Source organism: Nicotiana attenuata, unplaced genomic scaffold, assembly GCF_001879085.1.
Source record: "Nicotiana attenuata strain UT unplaced genomic scaffold, NIATTr2, whole genome shotgun sequence".
In the NCBI taxonomy this organism is placed as follows: domain Eukaryota; kingdom Viridiplantae; phylum Streptophyta; class Magnoliopsida; order Solanales; family Solanaceae; genus Nicotiana; species Nicotiana attenuata.
The window spans coordinates 65,406-75,393 of record NW_017672935.1 but is presented as its reverse complement, the minus strand read 5'-3'; positions in this window follow the sequence as shown (position 1 = coordinate 75,393).

Here is a 9,988-nt window from a genome sequence, read left to right as displayed (position 1 = left end):
GTTCCGAAGTGGGGGGAATGATTGCGGACATATGTATAATACTTAGGATACTAGTTCCGAGCCGTTGGATTATCAAAATCCAACGGCTGTGATGAGCCATCACAAAACTGGGTCATTTGGCGTATGAGGGGTTGGACAGGGTAGGCTGGTTATTTTGGGCTTGGGTTTGGACTAAATTTGGTATAAAATCAGCCCAATTTCAATTAAAAAAAAACCCTTTTCAATTACCTCTTTTTTATTCCTTTTTCTTCTTATTTTCTTTTTTTAATTAAAATCCTAAAAAAAAAAGAATCCTAAATTAATCTATATTGAAAAATTAAACTATTACCTAATCACAATAATTATAAAAATTACCCAGTCCTAAAATAAAAAAAGAAAGATCAACAATCTAAAAGGCTAAAATGAAAAATGAGTTATTTTTGTGATTTTCATTTTTAACAAAACAAATAATTAACTAATTAATCCTAAAACTGTAAAAACAAAACCTAAATGCAATGCATGGTATTTTTGACATTTTTTATAATTTTTAACAAAAGTAAACATGCACGGAAATGCAAACAATTAGCACAAATTCCCACAAAATCCTATAAAATTGCAAAAAATGGAAAAAAATTTCTTATATTTTATGGGAGTAATTTCAATAGAGAAAAACTCACGTGCTCACAGCTGCCCCTCTTCGCTCGAAAACACGAAGAGTTTTCGGGCAAAGATAAAGTGAGCGGATACGAGCGATTTTTACCCCTTTGAGTACTCCGTGGGAAGCATTTTTGAAAGATTTGACCGCACCTTGCTTCTGAGATTGCCTACATGTCCTTGGCTATAAATGAATCAGGTCAGTGTAGTTTGGGAAGTTTTGGTAGCTGGGACTACTGGGAAGCTGTGATTTCACAGCTGTTACTGCTATTGCTCGTTGAACTCCTTATTACACCGAGACAAAGTAAAAATAAGCTAGGCTAAACTATGATATATGAATTACAATAATCTAATCTACCATCTTCAAACTTTGTCTTGCTGCTTCTATAGTTCTATTGTGCATCTTGAACTGTCAACCTGCATTCTCGAGGCGAATTTCTGTTGTTGCTAACGCGAATTGAATTCTGAAGTGAATTCCCTTATTTTCCAGGTAGGCGCCTGATTGTCAATACTTGAACTTCTTTCCCTGAAACTTGAACTGCTTTCCCTCGTTATCTAGATGGGCGCCAGATTGCTGAACTTGAACTGTATTCCCTTGTTCTCTAGGTGGGTGCCTGATTGCCAAACTTTAACTGTATTCCCCTGTTCTCCTGGTGGGCGCCTGATTGCCAAAACTTGAACGGTATTCCCTTGTTCTCTAGGTGGGCGCTTGATTCCAAAAATAGAAATTGTATTCCCTTGTTCTCCAGGTGGGCATCTGATTGCCAAAACTTTAACTCTATTCCCTTGTTCTCCAGGTGGGCGCCTGATTGCCAAAACTTTAACTATATTCCTTTGTTCTCCAGGTGGGCGCCTGATTGACAAAACTTTAACTATATTCCCTTGTTCTCCAGGTGGGCGCCTGATTGTCAAAACTTAAACTGTATTCCCTTGTTCTCCAGCTGGGTGCCTGATAACCAAAACTTGCTTTGTATTCCCTTGTTCTCCAGGTGGGCGCCTGGTTGCCAAAACGTTAACTGTATTCCCTTGTTCTCCAGGTGGGCGCCTGATTGCCAAAACTTGAACTGTATTCCCTTGTTCTCCAAGTGGGCGCCTGATTCCCAAAACATAAACTGTATTCCCTTGTTCTTCAGGTGGGTGCCTGATTGCCAAAACTTAAGCTGTATTCCCTTGTTCTCCAGGTGGGCGTCTGATTACCAAAACTTTAAATGTATTCCCTTGTTCTCCAGGCGGGCGCCTGATTGCCAAAACATTAACTGTATTCCCTTATTCTCTAGGTGGGCGCCTGATTACCAAAAACTTGAACTGCATTCCCTTGTTCTCCAGGTGGGCGCATGATTCCCAAAACTTAAATTGTATTCCCTTGTTCTCCAGGTGGCCGCCTGATTGCCAAAACTTGAACTGTATTCCTTTGTTCTCCACGTGGGCATCTGATTGCCAAAACTTAAACTGTATTCCCTTTTTCTCCAGGTGGGCGCCTGATTACCAAAAACTCGAACTACATTCCCTTGTTCTCCAGGTGGGGCCCCTGAACAAAACAAACAAAACAAAGAAACTTTTCTGCCCCAGTTTGGTATCTGGGCGTATCTGTGAGTGTTAATCGAATCTTGTTATCAAAAAAGCTATAAGAACTCAAAAGCTAAATCCCTTTATCTAGGAGGGCCCTGACAATTGAAATTAAATCCCATCGCAAGAGTGAAAACTTCAAAGCTCACTTATGTTTCCTAAAGGTAAAGCTTATGCTAAATCTTGTTATCCAAAAAGGTATTGGAATTCAACTAAGTCCCATTATCCAGGAGGGTCCTGAGAACCCCAAAAAATTGAATTCCATTATCCAGGAGGGCCTTGAAAACTTTAAACTAAATCACATTATCCAGGAGGGTCCTGACGATTTACGGTTGAACCTGTCTTGTGCATGCTTTCCCCACGGAGGATTCCTCGGGATAAACGAAATTTCCTGCCCCTATTTTAATCAAAGAAAATTTTATCACTTTAAAAAATGTAGTGGTTAGTTTGCGGCATTCTTGCTGAAGGTGGCCCTTTCACTGTCGTGCTTTGCTTTCACTGGCTGCCTTGAACTAGCCAAGAATTGTTTACCTTTCTGACTGAATTTCAACCACAGGACCCTGAATGACCCGAGTACTCTACACCCAACTTGCTGTTTTACATTTCTGCCATTCCTACCTGAACCTCTGTATCTTCTACAAAATTCCCAAACTACTCGACCAATGGAGCTTTCACTGACTTCGAGAGTTAGGAATAAAGAAGAAAATCCAAAACTGGACGACTGTTTGAGGGAGAAAAGGAAGGAGACTTATCTGAGTGAGGCAGCTGGCACCAATGATCATAACATGCATTTCGGATTAATCAGCCCAGCCCGTTCAGCCAATCACCTTTCAGTTGTTATACTTTATGCCCCGGGATCTCCATAACCGAATCTCTTCTCCAAGTCACTGACCTTGTTCGTCTTGCGGTGTCCTGAAGGGTTTTCACCAACAAACCTCTCTCATTTGTTCAACTCTAAACTCACTGTCACCTTACGGTGCCCGTGAGGGTTTTCACCAATAAGACTCTCTCATTTTAGTTTCTCTTATCTTTCCATCGACCTACGGTGCCCGCGCGGGTTTTCACCAATAGGCCTCTCTCATTTATTCCTTTTTCTTGTGCAGAACGGAGTGTTGCACCTGGTGTGAATCATACCTCTGTCTCGCTTGACTTGGCACTGTCAAATAATGGTCAAAAGTTCTTTCTTTGGATCGTGATGTGGGCTTTTGGATGGGGTTTAGAAAGAAAGGATAAAGGCTCAAAACAACTTGAATGGGTTCACAATTACAACTTTTGGAATCAGATCTTTTGCAGAACCATAACTTCTGCCCTAGTTTCTTTGCCTGGGTGCTTTTGAATTTTCATTTTGATGGGACCGAACCATGAGGCTGCCTACGTATCCTTTAAAGGAATCAGGTCGAACGTAGTTCATGTCATAGGAATTGATTTGTTGTTGTTACTTTTCTCTTCTCTTTTTCTTTCTTTCTTTTTTTTTCTTTTCTTTTCTTCTTTCTTTTTTTCCATTCTTTTCTTTCTCTTTTTCTCTTCTCTTTTCCTTTTCTTCCTCTTTAATTACCTTTTGTGTCCGTGTTTCTGAACTTTGCTACTGATTCCAAAAGAGGGGAATGAAAGAAAATAAATAAGGCTCAAAGGGGTAACAAGGGATAAAGTGTTTAGATAGCAGAATAAAATGCCTTCGTCATTCCAATCTTCAAAACATGCCAAGTACAAACAACAATTAGACTAACTGAAGAAATCATGCATAATATATTTTGATTGCATCCAAATTGATAGCCATATCTATACATTTGCCTTCTATATCTATTAAATATAAAGCACCGTTGGACAACACTCTTGTTACAATGAACGGCCCCTACCAATTTGGGGTGATTTGCCTTTCCCTTCATCCTGCCCCGTTCCTGTTGGCTGCCTCGACTGCTACGTTCGCCTTAGGGCGGTATGGGGTAGAATTGCGCTGTTTTACATTTCTGTCCTTCCTGCCTGAACCTCTATATCTTCCACAAAATTCCCAAACCACTCGACCAATGGAGCTTTCACTGACACCTTATTTTCCACTTTGCATCATGCCATCTCTGGTATGTTTTGGCCGCACTTTGCTTTGTGCAATTTGGAAGTTGGTAGTATGCTTTGAAATCCTTTCTCACTTGCTTAAACAAAGCTGACATTGGAAAAACCTTAGAGAAATAAACCCAAAAGAAATGAAATGCAATGACTTCGAGAGTTAGGAATAAAGAAGAAAATCCAAAACTGGATGACTATTTGAGAGAAAAAAGGAAGGAGACTTATCTGAGTGAGGCAGCTGGCACCAATGATCATGACATGCATTTCGGATTAATCAGCCCAGCCCGTTCAGCCAATCACCTTTCAGTTGTTATACTTTATGCCCCGGGATCTCCATAACCCAATCTCTTCGCCAAGTCACTGACCTTGTTCGGCTTGCGGTGCCCTGAAGGGTTTTCACCAACAAACTTCTCTCATTTGTTTAACTCTCAACTCACTGTCGCCTTACGGTGCTCGTGAGGGTTTTCACCAATAAGACTCTTTCATTTTAATTTCTCTCATCTTTCCATCGACCTACGGTACCCGCGCGTATTTTCACCAATAGGCCTCTCTCACTTATTCATTTTCCTTGTGCAGAACGGAGTGTTGCCCCTGGTACGAATCATACCTCTATCTCGCTTGACTTGGCACTCTCAAATATTGGTCAGTAGGTCTTTCTTTGTACCGTGATGTGGGATTTTTGGATGGGGTTAGAAAGAAAGGATAAAGGCTCAAAACAACTTGAATGGGTTCACAATTAAAACTTTTGGAATCAGATCTTTTGCAGAACCACAACTTCTGCCCCAGTTTCTTTGCTTGGGGGATTTTGAATTTTTATTTTGATGGGACCGAACCGTGAGGTTGCTTACGGATCCTTTGAAGGAATCAGGTCGAACGTAGTTCATGTCATAGGAATTGCTTTGTTGTTGTTACTTTTCTCTTCTCTTTTTCTTTCTTTTTTTTCTTCTTTTTTCTTTCTCTTTTTTTCCATTCTTTTCTTTCTCTTTTTCTCTTCTCTTTTCCTTTTCTTCCTCTTTAATTACCTTTTGTGTCCGCGTTTCTGAACTTTGCTACTGATTCCAAAAGAGGGGTATGAAAGAAAATAAATAAGGCTCAAAGGGGTAACAAGGGATAAAGTGTTTAGATAGCAGAATAAAATGTCTTCGTCATTCCAATCTTCAAAACTTGCCAAGTACAAACAACAACTAGACTAACCGAAAGAATCATACATAATATCTTTCGACTGCATCCGAATTAATAGCTATATCTACACAATTGCCTTCTATATCTGTTAAATATAAAGCACCATTGGACAACACTCTTGCTACAATGAATGACCCCTACCAATTTGGGGCGAACTTGCCTTTCCCTTCAGCCTGATGTGGAAGGATGCGTTTCAATACTTGCTGACCCACTTCAAATTTTTGGGGACGCACCTTGTTGTTGTATTCTCTTGCCATTCTCTTTTAATACAAATGGCCATGACACACTGCCGCCAGTCTTTTCTCGTCAATCAGACTTAATTGCTCCAAACAGGTTTTGACCCACTCATCATCATCAATTTCGGCTTCAGCAACAATCCGAAGGGATTGAATTTCAACTTTCGCAGGTATCACTGCTTCAGTACATTATACCAAAAAATAAGGAGTTGCACCTACTGAAGTGCGAACAGTAATGCGATATCCTAGCAAAGCAAAGGGAAACTTTTCATGCCATTGCCTCTCAAGACTAAAAGGTACATTCACAGACTCAAACTGCCACACGGATATTAGATTGAAAATGCCAAAACTTGTTCTAACTTACAGGAGAATCGCAAGAAAAAAGAATCCATTAGTGAATAAAATCTACAGCTCATTCAGTTTTCTCAGTCAACTGTTTTGGCTGCTGAGCAGAAAAAGAATCATTTAACTGCTATGGTGTAATTTTTCCTATCTAAAATTGTTCTGGTTTAAGTATGGAACGCTATATAGAGAAAGCTAGCTTTTGGCAATCCACAACTTCCCCGGAACGTTCAGATCACGTTAAAGGCTAAAGCAACTGGCGTACCTCTCGACGAAGAAATCGGGTTAGTTGTATGTCATACTCTTTCTTGAGACTAGTCTGTATGAGTCTGCAACTTTTCTCGGAACGCCAAGACCAAAGAGATATAGATCACAGTTGAAGCTACAACAGATACCCCAAGACACACACAAATGGTCGTGGCACAGACGTACAAGAACCTAAACAAAGAAAGGTCGCTTTTAGTTACCATGCAAATTCAAAATCAGATGAATGACCATAACTATTTTAAACAGCTCGTCTTACAAATAAAGAGTTGGATATATGACAAAAAAGGGAAGTACGGTGCATTTATTTGATTTTAAAATATTTTTGAAACCTATGGGCATTTTTAATCTTTAAAACCGCTTTTATTTATTTATTTGTCTGTTTGTATCCAAATATTGGATAGATCATGATTTATACAATAGCCCAATGCTTCTTGGATTGCCACTGCCTCTGCTATTGTGTTGGTACCCTCTTGTATTTCCTTCCCTCGAGCATATATAACCTCACCATATTCATCTTTTAAACAGAAACCAAAGGATCTTCTTCCCGGGTTACCTCTTACTGCTCCATCCGTGTTAATTTTTACCCACCCACGAATAGGAAATTTCAGATCACTTTGTCAACCCTTAACCTAGGAGTGAAGTTTTCCATTAGATGAAGCATATCTGGCCATTTGGGAGGGACATTTCGCATGCTTGGCTTTCTAAATTTGATTAGAGATTGAAGAGTAATGGACACCTAATATACCACCCTATTGATAGACACCACCTCCCCGTGTTTATAACTGTTTCTCCTTTTCCACAACTCCCACACTATTATGCAAGGAAGGGCTTGAAAAATTGGCTTCAGTCTAGGTATTACCTGTGCAGTCCAACATTTAACTATTGCTTGGTGTAAGGTTAGCCCCTCTAAAGTAAAACCAGCAAAGACCACACCCTTCTAGCTGCATACGATGTGAAGAATACATGTGACACTGATTCCTGATCTGGATGCTCACAGCACCAACACTTAGAAGGCGGCGGTAGATGTTCTTCCTCATACTAAGAGTATGTAAATTCTTTATCAGATTGAATATAGGAAGGAGAACTTTACTACATGAGGTATTAATTGGCCCATATAATGATTGTTTGATTGGTCTCAATTTCTGAAATAAACCTTAGAACCCCTAGTAGTTTCAAAATCGTAAACGGAAGGAACCTAACAGACAATGATCGTACCTGATGAGAGAGTGAAACTGGAGTAAAAGTGATGTTAGGACTGAAATAGAGGCTCTTGCTTTTATGATACCGTGTTATAAAATAACAGAAATAGTTAATAAAATAAGGGGTCGTTTGGTTGGAATATGGCTTATGCTGGTATATGTTATGCTGGGATTATTGTTTATTCACTGTTTGGTATGTTGTATTAAGAATGATAATTGCATAATTTCTAAGAAGAATGTATAAATTATACCGGTGTTAATTACCCCACCCTCTATAAGGTATAAGTTATCCCGGTATTAAAATTAACACCGGGATAACTTATACCTGGTTTGCTAACATAACAGAGTATTAAGGTGGTATTAAATTTTATACCACCCTTATACCTTCTTATACCTCATACCAAACGACCCCTAAGAGAATAGTAGCAAAATTTTACGGAGAGATATTATTAAAAATTTTGATATTTTCTACGGGGTCATGACTAGCCTATTCGTAGGTTGAATGGTTGCACTTGCATCTTATGCTAGACATATTTGTCCAAGTCTTTTTGTCACTTAACCGTTTATGAAATACTGAAAAAGTACTTTTCAAATAAATTGATCTTAACACAAACTTATTTCTCTCCAAAAAATACTTCTTCGGAAAGTTATTTTTGATAAAAAGGTATTTCTCAAAGTAAGCAGTTTTTGAAAGTTTGGTAAAGAATGTTAAAATTTCAAGTTCCAAATATTCTTTTCAATTTCAACTTAAAATACTCTTTCTTTCAATTTTAACCACTAATTGGTCCAAACGCCATTAAAAGAAAAAATCAAAAATAGTATTATGTTGTATAATTTGGCGGAAAAATAAATTGACAAAATCTAAATTCGTGATTTTCTTGTGTTACTGATTGATAACGTTCAACTGTTTTACTTTTGATTTAAGATCACTTAACAACAAAGCCAAGATACTGAACAGTGAATAGCAAATTGGAACTCTCATTTTTATTTTTTTGTTCAATTATCACCTGTTCAGTTAGTCCTTAACTAGCATGTCATTGATTTTTTAATTTTATTAGAATAATTATCAAAGAAGGTACAAACGTGAACATAAACAGTACAATAAACAGTTCACAAAATATCGGTATCTAATGCCTTCAAATCCGAATTATGATACGGTATATAAAAAGGTAGGGTAAATGATAAAATAAAATTATTTAATAATAATGAAGGGTGAGATTGAGAGAAAAACACAAGAAAACGACGCGGGCACACCAAATCGGTCGTTACATAAAGTGGCACATTTCATCATTACGTAACAACGAATTTAATGATACAATACAATAAAATTTAAGTAACAATCAAAACAAATATTTAAAGTAACAATACGATACAATACAATAGGTAACAACCATCCAAACAAGCTGTTAAGGAAAGTTAATGAAAATTCATCAATTTTGTGCTACATTCTATTATTCTGGAGATTGAACAATCATGCTAGATCCGCAGAGGTGCTCCTAGGAACAAAAGAAGCACCTCGAAGTGGTTGAAATATATTAAACTAAAAACCGCCTCTAATTTTCTTTCCAAATGTGTATATAACTACAAAATTAGGACAATATTTACTCGGTTTAAGTAGGGTTTTCTATTTACAAAAAGTAACTAGAGTTTTTTATAAAATATATATAAATGCGGTCAAAAGCTATGATTTATATACAACTTGCATACAATTTTTTGTTTTTGATCAAAAGATAAAATTTACATACAACTTATATACAACTTGTATATAACTATTTGTGGTGCAAAAACTTGAATGGTTCTTCACTTGAACAATATTCATATTACATGATAATAGGAGAGGGGCATGATCTGAGCCATATTTAATAAGATGCTCAACCTCTAAAGCTGGAAACAAGTCCTGGAATTGTTGATTAGCCAGGTACCTATCTAACCTCTTCAAAATGCAAGCATCATCTGATCTCCCATTCCACCATGTGTATAGAATCCCTTTGAAACTAAGATCATAGAGAGCACAAGTGTCAATACAATGAGCAAAGACTTGCACTTCACTAAGATAAAATACCAAGCCTCCATACTTCTCCTCTTCAGTCAGAATGACATTAAAATCACCTCCCACTAGCCAGGGTAAGTTCATGTCAGAAGCTAAGTGATACAAAGAATCCCAAAGCTCAATTCTCTCTATTGCATTACACTTTGCATACACCAATGTAACAATCAAATGTTTATCCAAAACTCTATGAAACAACTTGAGAGTAAGTTATTGTTCCATGTCTATCATCACTTCCACTTCAATATCTTCATCAATAAATTCCCAGATCTTCCCATTCATGTTTGCTAAGGCAGTGTGTATTCCCAATTTTCTGTTAATATCTTGCGAAGGCTCCATAAGACCAATCAGATAGAAATTGTACTTTCTATGAAGGTTAATTAACATGTTGAAAGCTTTCTCGGTGTTGATTGACCTCATATTTCATACTAATGCATTATCCATATACATTATTT